This window comes from Panicum virgatum, chromosome 1N (genome assembly GCF_016808335.1).
Source record: "Panicum virgatum strain AP13 chromosome 1N, P.virgatum_v5, whole genome shotgun sequence".
Classification (NCBI taxonomy): Eukaryota; Viridiplantae; Streptophyta; class Magnoliopsida; order Poales; family Poaceae; genus Panicum; species Panicum virgatum.
Window position 1 is genome coordinate 21,275,274 of NC_053145.1, and position 13,582 is coordinate 21,288,855.

General features: G+C 44.6%; 1 non-coding gene across 1 annotated transcript; it reads left to right on the forward strand.

The window, feature by feature from the left end:
- Nucleotides 1-9,932: 9,932 nt before the first annotated feature.
- On the forward strand, nucleotides 9,933-10,039 carry LOC120657755. The gene has a single exon (XR_005668294.1). It is a non-coding gene; the product is annotated as a small nucleolar RNA R71 (small nucleolar RNA).
- The last annotated feature ends 3,543 nt before the right edge of the window (nucleotides 10,040-13,582 follow it).

Consider the following 13,582-nt stretch of genomic DNA (forward strand, 5'->3'; position numbering starts at 1 on the left):
ATAAGAAAGCTAAGGCAAACGGGATACAATCAACAAAATATTATATACTTACTGGCCGGTATCGACAAGAGGAACTTTCCTCTGTAACATTGATCCAGGAGCCACCATCCATTTCTTGCTATCATCAGAATCAGCATTTATAGAAGTCGGAGGCGTACAATACCATGATTTATAATTTTTCTGCAAAAAGAAGCCAATACTTAGTCAGAAGATCAAAAATGGTTAACTACAAGTACTCGACATGGTATCCAAAACACGTACCCAGGCATTCTCGGGAGGATTTTATGCCGAGAAGAGTGTTGGAAGCGTCAAAGACTTGTCGAAGTTATCGAGTACTTTGCAGCATCTCTTTATTACTTCAGATTGAGCCATTGGCTCTGAGGACATTCTAGTGGGATCCTGCGTGCCTTCATATCTAAAGGCAGGATGCTTTCGCAACTGGAGAGGCTGCGTCCGGCGACTGATAAATGAGAAGACCACATGATCTCCAGTGACTCCCTTCTTCTTAACAATGGCTATTGCACGAAGAATGGCTTCAACTTGCTTGCCACCAGGTCCTTTACTTGACCAGCTTTCTTGGACTTGCGGGGCACCAGCAATCCTTTCTGGAAGTGGAGATTCAAAGTTCCTGACATGGAACCAGAACTTCTTCCATTCGGCTCCCTTATTCACCGGATCATAAGCCAAGTACTCGCTTCGGGTTTCCGGATGGAGTACTAATTCACATCCCCCGACGACTGCGGGATTGGTGGCATTTGGAACAGGAACAAGGAAGAAGAAATGTTGAAAAAGGTGGAAATGGGGAAGAATTCCAAAGAAGGCCTCACAGAAGTGAGTGAAAATTGAAAGATGCAAGATGGATTGGGGAGTGAGGTGGTGTAATTGAATTCCCCAAAACTGAAGAAGTCTATAGAAAAATTCTGACACGGGAAGAGTGAAACCACATCCTACAAAATCGCGAAACATAATGGTCTCAAGGGTACCTTCCATGGGGTAATCTTCTCCTTCACCAGCGCGCCACTGGCTTACGCCCTGCTCTTGGAGGAGACCCATACTCTCCAACTCTCGGACCAGTGATTCAGCCATCCTGCTTTTGTGCCAACCTGTGGACATATTGGCAATCCTTTCCTCTTCAATCTTGGACTTGCTCTTCTTGGGAGCCATCTCACAGTCACGAGTTCTAGCTCGGGGGCTACGAGAGGGGCTTTTGGATTTTGACTGAGAAGAGGCGAATGTGAATCTAAGTCTGACGGCGGCCAAGAGTTCAAGGGGTAAAACCTTGAAAGTTTTCAACCGTCTTTATACGGTCTTCGGGAGCAATTTTGTGAATATTTAGGATGCCAATGGATTCTTTCCTTCTCAGGGAAGTTTTCAGTTTTTGCCACGAGTTTACATTGATTCTTAAATCTAAATGGAGGGATTTAAATTCAAGACTCGGGGGCTGCGAAATATATGTATCAGAGATTTATTTTTCAAATTTTTTGTAAAATAAAGAAGAAGAAAAAGACTGAAGTGACCCTTAGTCTGATTCTACGATTCAATCTAAGGCTCGGGGGCTACTCCATATGGAGCGCGAGTACTTCGCGCACCATATATGATCAAGATTTTGGGGCTTGAGCACCTCACAGCCTCGAAGAAAACAGAAGTATTTGAAGGACTACTCGACGTATCTGAAGAACGAACTAGAAGCAACCAGAAGGATGTTCTGACTATTTGAAGTACTTGAAGACACCCAGCCAAGTACTCCTGCAGGACTAGGCTACGAAGAGCTCGGGGGCTTGTCAGACCCGGGGCAGCGGGACGGCTTACAGACATAGAATATTCTAGAGTAAGGGATAGCTCATGGATGTACCTTACCTCCCTTGTAACTACCCAAATAGGCGTAGAACTAGCTGCAGTACAAAGGAAACTACCCGATTGTGTTGTAGTAGGACTCCAACTGTACTCGGCTAGGACTTTCCATGTAACCCTGTCCCCCTGGATATATAAGGACGGGCAGGGACCCCCTCCAAAGACATCCACACCTAAGGCAATACAAACCATCACACAGGATGTAGGTATTACGCAACTCGCGGCCCGAACCTGTCTAAATTTTTGTGTTCCTTGCACCATCGAGTTCCAGAGCCATCGATCCCTACCTACAAATCCTACTGCTAAGGGTACCCCTGAGCAGGTATGGTGGTAAACACCGACAGTATGCAAGGATTGAGCTGGGGTTTTCCTAAGCAAGCAACAACAGTAGCACAAGTATAATGTCCAATTCCTCCAGACTCGGGCCATTCTGGCAACCCGGACTTCCGGTCTAGTCACACCTCTAGACTAACATAACCCACCAAGGCAGTACGAGAACTCCCACTCCTCGCACCTCAACTGCTATCCAAGCAGGCATATAGACTAGAGGGAGGTAGAAATCAAGTAACACTACTCTAGTTAGTGAAGCCGGATCAAGAATCATACATGACTGAGTACACGGCTATACGTATAGTTTTACACTCTGTAGAGGTTGTACACCTGGACCCACTCGCCACAAGGATAGCCAGCATCAACTCCGACTATCTCCGGAGCACCGGTCTACTGTCACAAAACTAATGGCTATGGCAACCATCCTGCTCTCCCGGTTATGGGTACGATATCCCGAGAGAGACCGTCCCGAGACTGTGAAGCCTCTCCCTATTGTATCGGGGCTCGTGAGGACCAATACCCCTTCATGCCAATACTGGTCCTCCCCCTGCACTGATCTCTAAGCTCCTGCAGGCTTGGTGCCGCGCATAGCTAGCTCGGACCGGAACCGTCCTCATAAGGGATAAGTGGTGTGCATGCTGACATAGGTCCGTCTCTAGGTCCAACTAACTCGATCCTTAATTGCCGAAATGAGCATCTTCGTCACCAGTGCGTCTTCGCCTCAACGGTCCGCGAATGGCACCCATTACAGTTATCGCCCCTCAAACGCCTTCCATATACTACCTCGGATCCCGAAGGATCAATTCCACACGGGCAACATTGGTACCTGCCACAAGTACTCGCAGGGCGTGCCCAACACATGCCCCCAGCTGTCGATCAAATGATCGAGTTAATTCGTTCGCTCCTGTTGGCATCTCTTAATGTCACCACCAGGAGAGGTTAGTTCCCGGTAACGGCACCAGAAATGTGTGTTGACTTCACCTAGCGTAATCACTAGGAATGGGGGTGTTAAGCCCATCCTTAGCAACTGCACCAAGGATTGCCACTCTCGTGGTATAGTCTATACGATTACATATGGGATCCGCAAGCACACGGATATACCGTTGTAGTATTTCACTCGAAGAGTAAGGGTATCGTTAATTATATTTAACCAAAGGACGGCAGTGGCAAAGGTACTATGCTTAACATTAATCATGACATTGTTCCTCAAGTAATAGGCAAAACTCTAGCAGGGGTAAGCCAAGATAAAGAAGATAAATCGGGGTAATGTGACACGATCACACATCTAGCACCCAAGGAAGAAAGAAAGAAAGAACAAAAGAACTAAAGAACGAACTAAACTATCCTATGTTAAGTTAGCTGGAGCTTAGGCTACGTTAGGGGTCCTAGTGTATCTATTCAAAGCAAAGGTTATGTTAGAACATGGTTAGGGCTGCAGGTGCCAGGAAATTGGGATAGCGGGGAGAAGGTCCCGCACTGGAGAACATCTAGTCCTGTTACCTCTTTTAATGAACTCCTACACCGAACCCGAACGTCGGGGAATACGCTAAACGCAACACCGCTGTTACGCTAGACGGACATGGCTGTCACCTCATGCCATCTACCCCAGTCACACCGTGGAGCACGGTCATATCCGAAGGATCCCGTACCCGAGCACCACGCCCATGTATGAGGTCACTACTCTAGTGTTCCCGCGTCTCCCACCCATTGGATGGACAAGTAAAACACTAGATCAAGCCCGAAAGCACAACAAACTGATATCCATACCCGGATCATCTGGCCTAACCATATTCATCACACAACTCATGATAAACATAAGCATGGATTGATAAACTATCAAAATAGCATGACAACCATGATCAAGCTGTATATTATGAATAGAGTACTGACAGTAAGAATACAAGGCCATACCGAGAGTCGAGGATCGCTCAACGACTCCGAGGATGACTTGATTCGCTAAAGGAAAACTAGGCTAGCTCCACTACCCTAAACTAAGAGCAAGAGAGAGCCTTGAGAGAGAGTCGGTGTGAAATGGTGTGTGTGTGTGTGTGTTGAGAGGGGGGTTGGGGAAGCTTGTTTATACTGTTGGAGGTCGGTTCCCGCCAAATGCACATATGGAAAGTAATCAGGAGATGTGGCGGCTACTCCTCCCCGAAGTGCACCTGGACAGGATGTAGGCCAGGTTCGGCCGACCCTAGGGGTCAGTCGACCACACCTGTCAGCCCTTTGATCTTATCCTTTGTGTGCTGGCTGACACGTGGATCCTCGTCCTTATCCACTAGTGCATCTTCCTTGGCACCCTCGTTTGCTCTGTCAGGTGGGCCCTCTTTGTAAGGGTGTGACGCTGGATGCGATCTTCTGTGTAGTTGTGTTGCGTCTTCGTCGTGTTTTCCTCTTATTTCACTCTTACTCATCTGAAATCATACAAACTCCAAAATAGCTGTGGACCTAGGTTAGCGATACAAATATGCGAGTAAGGCGTATAGTTTTCCTTTATTATCAAGTCTAGTTGACGGTCAGAATTAGCACTTAACGACTATCAACAACTCCCCCAAGCTAGCCCTTTGCTCGTCCCGAGCAATGTTTTAGACTTAGGTTGTTGATCAGGAGTTGCTACAATGTCGCACTCCTGACGTATACCCAAGGCACAACCAAATGCTTCTTACCTTGATTTTGAATAAGTTGGCCTTGTTCTTACCTTTCACCTTACTCCTATGGGGCTTATAGCATCACCTCGCCTTTGGCAGTTGTGGGCCAGAATAGTCTTGTAGAGTGCCACTTTCTTACCCCTTTGTTCAACCATCAATCCGGATGTGTTATATAAAATTTTTTAAAAGAAAAGTGTAGTTCCTCAATGTTCCCTCGAATCGCTCAAATGTGTATCATTCCTCACCAAGGCCTATTTTTGTTCCTTTTTTTCCATCCTACTCCTAAGGCTTCTTTTTGGTGGAGCTGTAGGTATGGAGGGTATAAAGGCAAACTTGCTTCTCATATTTTGCTAAGACAAAAACCAGATCAAAAGGAGAAACAAGTCATAAACCTTGATCAAGATGTGCAAGTGTGTGGATATATATATTTTTGGTGGATGGTGGGTGAACTCCGTTGTACGAATCATCTCTCTCTTGTTCCTTTTTCTTTATCCTTGGATAGGGGCTATCTTTCTCTCTCTTTTTTTCTCTTTTTTTTTTACATTTCTTGTGGGCATGTGGCATAACTTCTTTGGGTATGCATCTTTTATTTCTTATCATGCCGAAGCATGTGGCATACCTTCTTTGGGTATGCATCTTTATTTCTTTTTGCATAGCCCGTATCCTTTGTCTACCTTTATTGAGAGATGTCATACAGTGACATAGAGTTTTTATTTGGTGGACGTATGAGTGGATATATTGCTAACTTCCAGTGTAGAAGTGTAGCATGTGGTAGTGGACGTGTACGTGATCTTGATCATGGGAGTATGAAATGAATCTCACTAAGGGTCACAACAATTTGACAAAGCTCAATGAGTAAACAAGTTGCATATCTAGAAAGGCTTTTCTAACTTGTAACTCATGTGGCTTTGGATAGAAATTTCATATCATCGAGGAACTTTATTTTGTTTTTCTATTTTTTAAAAACAAATACTCTAGATATCGAGCATCATGTAGGAGAGGATTATAGAAACTCTACTTAACAATATCATAGCCCACAACAACCTAGACTTGGTTCTGCTTTTTGCTACCCATAAGTTTCAAGCTTAAGGTTTGAACATTAGCCACCAAACTCAAAACTAGGTAGAGCATAAGATTGTAACTAGGCATATGAAAGGAATTGACAGAGTAACTATTCATCATCTCAACATGGAAAACTACACATGCTTACTACACATAATGGAAAGCAAAGTAAATATTTTTGGGGTTTTCTAAGTTTTGCAAATTTTTATCTGGTTTTAATTATGCAAAAATTTTATGGATATTCTAGATTTTGCAATTTTTTATGGATTTTTGAGGTTTTGCAAATTTTTATTTTGTTTCATGCAAGGTTATGAAAGCGGTAAAGATAAGGTTTGATACAAGTTACTTCTCATGGGGGTCCTCCCCCAAGCAAGCTTCAGACTCACTGTTGTTGGTTGGGATTAAACCCAGCCCAATGGTAGTAAGCCCTCCACTCCTCCTGTAGCTGCAGCTGTCTTTGCTCCATGTTGTGGATCCTCTCGCCTGTGTGTCGCTGCTAGTCTTGGGTAGATTGGATGTGCTGGCCCGGCGATTCGTCGATGTTATTGGCACGGACGTTCAGCTTGCCTAGCTACCGAGTAAAAGAGCTGAACCCTCTGGACGAAGCTGAACGCCGGGCGGTAGGTGGAATTCCATTGGAGCTGGAACTGGTGGACCGGCACCCTAGGGATTCCCGTGCCCACTCACTGGAGCTGGCACTCTGCCACGACAAACCACCAGCCTCATGTTGATGTGGAGGCGGTGGTTGTGGCTGCTGCATTTCTTCCCTTCTGGCCCTGCTTCTCGTAGTCCTACCAGGTAAACCAGAAACATTATGCCGATGGGCTGCCTCTTGTGGAACAAGAGGTATGGTTAGCGAATGTCAGTTTTACAAATGATACCCCACCTTTGGCAACGGGATTTGCATAACCCAGGGAAAAGAAAACCAAGGAATCATTTGGGCCTTTCTTGAGTGTGTGGCCTTGAACCAAATAAAATTCATCGATCAAGACACGGTCATCCTCAATGAAAGGAATTGGGTTCCCCTCTAAGATGCCCATGTTCAATACGATGCGTGTAACCAAAGAAGTGCACTCAATAGGACCCATCATCCTGAAATTTGTAAGCCATTGCCTAACCATTGCTTTTGCGGGGGAGACTCAGATCTTGTTGACCATGGCGTATACTATTATCAACTCATCATTCCGCACTGGCCGTGAATCATCTCTTGGAAAGAGAGTGATGGCCACCCACTTGTGTATTAAATGAAGAGTTGGATTCTGAATGTCATTGCACCGAGGTGCAAACTTGCCATGAACAACTTGACCCGAAATTAATCCCCAAAACTCATGTCGATTAAAACCGCAGTAAGATTTTTCAAGGAAAACTGGCAAACAGTCACTAAAACCAAGGAGGTGGCTGAAATCTTGCCAAGCATAGTAGTATTCGTTCCCAAAGAATCGGAAACGAACACCCTTAGCTTCCTCCCGCAACATGCAAAGAAACTGGATGGTGAGAAGATTAGAGCCATTCTCATCAACGGGCACAAAGCCTTCCCATCCAACCGGATGCCAAACATTAGCGAAGTCAATGTCCATACCTATTTTCTCAAGGAGGTCTGGGTCGAAGTCTTTGGTATGACCAAAGCTTCGACGCTTGAGCATGGCATAGGCTTGACGTTGGCAATCATCGCACAAGTCGAGGTACGGTGCGTCTTCATCATCAATCTCCATGTCCTCGGCTTGCGGTTCTGCAGCTTGCTCCTCCATTGCTTATTCTTGTTCGTCTTGTTCATAGTCCATCGTTCTTGGTGTCGGTGTAGGTTCGAGAGAATGACGGGAGCTCGACCCACCTCGCGAACGGGATGAGCTTGACCCCGTCATCTTGTTGAGGGCTCCGGAAATCTTCCGTCCTAAACCCTTCATGTTTGCAACAAGAACGAACCAAGAACAACTTGATTCGGGTTACGTTAATAAAATGAAAATGAAATTCTTACCCGAAAGTTGCTCCTCCAAGTTTATTCTTGCAGTAAAGAAATGAGAAAGAGAGATTTCTTGAAGTCAAACTTGAGCCAAAATCTAATGAAAACCCGAGCAAGAATTTGTGAGAGGAAGTGAGAGTGAGAGAGTGAGCATGAGAGCTTCACACCCCCTTCTCGACCTCTATTTAAAGACCAACTTCAACATGCATGGAAGGAGAGGCCGGCCACAACGATCATGGAGCCATTGGAGAAGGTGGGGCCCAAGAGCCATTGGCCCTAGGTCGGCCGGCCCATGGTGGGCCCCCTGGTGCCCCCGTTTGGCTAGATTCCTTTTTAACGGTCATATGCTTTGAAAATCTGGTGCATGTTCAGAAGTTTGCTCGAAAAGATATTCAAGATGATTTTCAAAGGATTTTGAAACTCAAAAAATATTTTTGGTATTTTTGAGAAAAGGAAAAAAGTACTAGGAAAATTCCAGCAAGCAGAAAAATATTTTTGTCCTTTTTGTTTTTAAATCATGTAGTGGAGAAAATTTGAAAAGGTGGAAAAAATAGCAGAAAAATAAATATGAGGTAAGTACCATTTACCTTTGGCGAGGACGCGTCGTTTAGAGTTCGACATGCACGACTTTTCTCTGTGTTACTTACCAACGTTCGGCCTGTCCTGTAGAATTGGACAAAACAGTACTCTCGACCTTCCACCACACCTTCGTTGATCTTCTTTTCCTTCTGGATGTCGTCAGTCCTAGTTTCGGCTGGGGGAGTGGTTCACCCCAGAGTACCTGCCCTGAACTATCCAGATGAATCAGGGAGCGCTGCTCTTCCCTATGTCTGAACATGAAGAACATATCCTGCTTTCCAACGCGAAATCAGATTTCTCCTCTTCCGACATCGCTCCTTGCCTTGGCGGCCCACAGGAATGGTCGCCCAAGAATGAGCTGCATTTCGAGGTCACCCTCCATATCCATTACCATAAAGTCAGCAAGGATGAAGGAACCATTAACTCGTACAAGCATATTTTTGACTATCCCTTCGGGATATCGAGTTGACGAATCTGCAAGTTGCACAAGCATAGACGTTGGGGAAAGAGCAGGGTACTGAAGTTCTTCGAAGATTTCCTTGGGCATTATGTTTACGCTTGACCCCAAATCGCAAAGGCAGTGCTCATAGTGTTTATCGTAGATTGAGCAGCTGATCATGGGGACCCCTGGATCTTCTTGCACTACTGCCACCAGGCCATCCCAAGAATTGTTCTTTGGGAGAATGTGCCTACCTGCATGGTTAGTGTGTGCTGACCGCTGGGACGGGTTACCCCATCCAGTGGACACCATGCTAACATTTTCAACAGGACCCTTGGGTTGCCCCGGGATCTTCCCGCTTTCAATAGCAGGTAAAGATGCAGCAATTTGTGCAAGCTGAGTTTCTATCATTTTATTGAAACTTAACTGATTTTTAAGAGTTGAAGACAAAGTTTCAATTTTCACATTTAAATTTTCCGGGGTTTTATCATTGGCCAAGAGCTTTTTATTTATATTTTCATTAATTTTAACATGGCCAAGAACAAGTTCTCTCAAGGGAGGTTGGTTCGAATTAAAATTCGAATTAAAAGAAGAGTTGTGGTTATTACCTCATTGAAATGGTGGACGGGGCTGGTTCCACCCCTGGCCTCCTTGTGGTGGATGATACCCGTTGTTGTTGTTGAGGTACACGCAGTCTTCACGGGTCTCGAGGCAGTCGTTCCCTGAGTGTCCATCATTGCCACAGACTTCGCCGTCAAGTGCGAACTCATGGCTTGGGCGTAGTTTTCACTATGTTTCTTGAATTCGGCCTTTTCGTTGAGATGCTTCAGTAGGAGGTCCAGCTTGGCAACCATCATATCCATCTCCTTGATGGTATGTGAGCCTTTTCTCGGGGTTGGAGTCGTTCGTCGCTCCACCCCTGATTGGAGACCATTTTCTCAACCAAAGCTTTGGCTTTCGTGATGGTCATGTCGAGAAAAGCTCCTCTGACAGAAGCGTCGATATGGGCTCATGATGTCATTGTTAGCCCATAGTAGAAGCTTTGGAGGCGAGCCATTCATCCATCCCATGATGAGGACAGGCTGAAATGTATTCTTGCAGCCTTTCCCAAGCTTCCGGGATGGATTCCATCCCTATCTGCTGGAAACTTGAAATCTTCCCGCGCAGGGCATTCGTCTTGCCCAGCATGAAGAACTTTGCGAGGAACGCCTTGGAGCATTTGTCCCAGGTGTCGATGTCCTTTTCCTTTTAGAATCACGGTTTCGCCTTCCCCAGCAGGGAAAAGGGAAACAGCCTTAGCTTGATAACATTGGCGGCGACACCCCGTATCACCATGGTGTCGCAGAGCTCCAGAAAGTCTTGCAAATGTGCGTTAGCGTCCTCATACAGCTTGCCACAAAACAGGCTAGCCTACATCATATTGATGAGGCTGGACTTGAGTTCAAAGTTCACGTCCCCATTGTTAACGTTGGCTCTAGTAGCCACATTGGCGGCAGAGGGGACGGAGAACTCGCGGAGAGTCTTCTCAGCCATAGCCTCACGAATAGTTGGTGCCTCTGAACTGGGTTTCTTTACCGGAAGAGTAGCGGGAGGAGGAACAACGCGAGATCATGACCTTCTCACAAGCTTCTCTGAATTTTCTGTGTAGTTTTCCGGCAGGGAGAAACTGGTCATACACTACCCCTGTCTTCTTTCAAATCAAAAATAAAAGAAGACCTAGAGTGCATTAGCCTGAAAGAGTAGTGACTATATCTTGAGTACGAAACCTAGATTAATATCAGCACAATAACTTTGTTCACATGCCATCCCCGGCAGCTGTGCCAGAAATGCTTGTTGGCATTTCTTAACATCGCCACTAGGAGGGGTTAGTTCCCGGTAATGGTGCCAGAAATGCGTGTTGACTTTCCCTAGCGTAATCACTAGGGACGGGGGTGTTAAGCCCATCCCTAGCAACTGCACCAAGGATTGCCACTCTCATGGTATAGTCTATACGATTATAGATGGGATCCGCAAGCGCATAGATATACTATTGTATTATTTCACCCGGAGAGTAAGGGTATCGTTAATTATATTTTCCCAAAGGATGGCAGTGGCAAAGGTACTGTGCTTAACATTAATCATGACATTGTTACACATCCAGCACCCAAGGAAGAAAGAAAGAAGATAAAGAAGGGGTAAGCCATGATAAAGAAGATAAATCAGGGAAATGTGACATGATCACACATCCAGCACCCAAGGAAGAAAGAAAGAACATAAGAACTAAAGAACAATCTACACTACTACAGGACATGGATATAGTAACATCAACTTGTGTTACTATAGGTTAATAAATGTGTTACTAGGTCTCCTTGTAACACGTCTTATTAGTGTTCCTATTCTTGATGTTACTATGGTTTCATTGTGTAACATATTTTTTAACTCTAGTAACACTTCTATATTGTGTCAGTAACACTTCATGAGACCACAGTTCAGAATAATAAGAACACGGTTTGTAACAAATATTTTATCGATTGTAACACATTCAAGTTTTTCAAAAAAATATTATTATACACCTGCATATGGTATATAATGCTCATACGATTTTTTTGGGAATATGATACATTTTAAAATCACACAAACCACAAATTTGAATAATCATTGGAAGTTGTATTGATTGTGGGAGGAAACAATAATATTACTCATCACATGATGTGTACATAATGACACGATTCTAGAGAGAAAATGTACATATATAGTAATGGAGGGTACATGCTGTATCTGTACTATATTTTTGAAAAGGATGTCTGTACTATTAGAAATGCTATGGGTGCCTTTGCCATGGCTCCAATGTGCTTCGGCTCCACCAAACAATGCTACTGTAGCACAGCTAGCTGTTCACTGGAGTCTTTTCTCTCTCTCTTCACTCCCGCCCCCCTCACAAAACCACAAGGAGCCGGCGGAGGCTCAGGGCCGTTTGGAGACCGGCCAAAGGGGCTCTATATGCGATTTAGTAATTTTGTAATCCATTCATGATCCATTGTTGGCCCATAAAATATATGAATTCAAGCATTGATCATTTCAACCTGCATAGATAAAGCAAGTTGTAACATTGATCATTTCAACTTACATATATATAGCTAGGAAGTATATCAACAAGGAATAAAATAATACTACATTTGGATCAAGAAACAAATTATATCACTGTATGGCCACTTAAGTCTAGGAACTATTTCTAAGTTTTTACTGCTAAATCAAAATCATACGGAGATGGTGATGGAGTACATCACATTTTCTTATTTGTAATTCATGATATATAACTTGTGCTTTGGCTATCCAGCATCAAGTGTTGTTCCTATCATGTAATCATAGAAACACATGGACAAAATAATGAGAAATACTCTTTGGAACCACATAACGAATTATTCTTCATTCTGGTGATTATAATCACATTGCTTTAATATTTCCAATATCAAGTCTAAAAAGACTATAGGATCTGAATGGGACTAGATTTTACAATGACATAATTAAATAGAATTTACCTGAACACATATAAGCTCTTTGTAAACCTTTAAATTATTCATCCATTAGATCAACAAGATCACTGCATACAAAGTCCAAATACCTATCAGTGAAAGAGATGTAATTTGTGTGGAATAATTGCTTGATTAATTGGGAGATACACGGGTTACATATATAGGGCTGAGAATAGCTTGGGGCTAAAGGAAACCCCGAAACCAAATCTACTTAGGACTCTAACTAACCATATCTCTAACTTGGGGCTAAAGGAAATCCCGAAACCAAATCTACTCAGGACTCTAACTAACCATATCTCCCTAACCAAACACAGGGCCGGCCGGCTTATACATGCCTAGCGCAGGACCCACACACAAGTATATACAGAATCTGTCTAACACGCCCCCGCAGTCAAATCGTCGGGTGACCGAACATTAAGACTGGACCTAAACTCCGTGAAAACGGATGAAGGCAACCCCTTGGTGAAGATGTCGGCGAACTGAGATGTCGTCGGGACATGAAGAACACGCACATCACCAAGTGCAACACGCTCCCGAACGAAATGAAGATCGATCTCCACATGTTTGGTGCGCTGATGCTGAACGGGATTGGAGGACATATAGACAGCACTGATGTTGTCGCAGTACACCAAGGTTGTCTTGCGCAAAGGAGTGTGCAGCTCAGACAAGAGTTGGCGTAACCAGGTGGCTTCAGCAACTGCATTAGCGACAGCTCGATACTCAGCCTCTGCACTGGAGCGAGAAATAGTGTTCTGACGCTTGGACGACCAAGAGATCAGATTATCACCAAGGAAAACCGCATAGCCTGAGGTAGACTTGCGTGTATCTAGACAGCCAGCCCAATCAGCATCAGAGTAGACCACCAAATCTGACTGAGAAGAGGGGCGCAGGAACAAACCCATATGTAATGTGCCACGGACGTAACACAGAATGCGCTTCAGAGCAGTGAGATGAGGCTCCCGGGGATCATGCATGTGAAGACAGACTTGCTGAACTGCATAAGAGATATCTGGCCTGGTGAAAGTAAGATACTGGAGGGCACCAACAAGACTGCGAAAATCCGTGGGATCTGAAACAGGAGCACCATCAGCTGACAACTTGGGATTCAGGTCTACAGGAGTCGCACAGGGCTTGCAATCTGCCATGCCAGCCCGCTCAAGGATCTCAATCATGTACTGACATTGAGATAGAAAGAGATCTG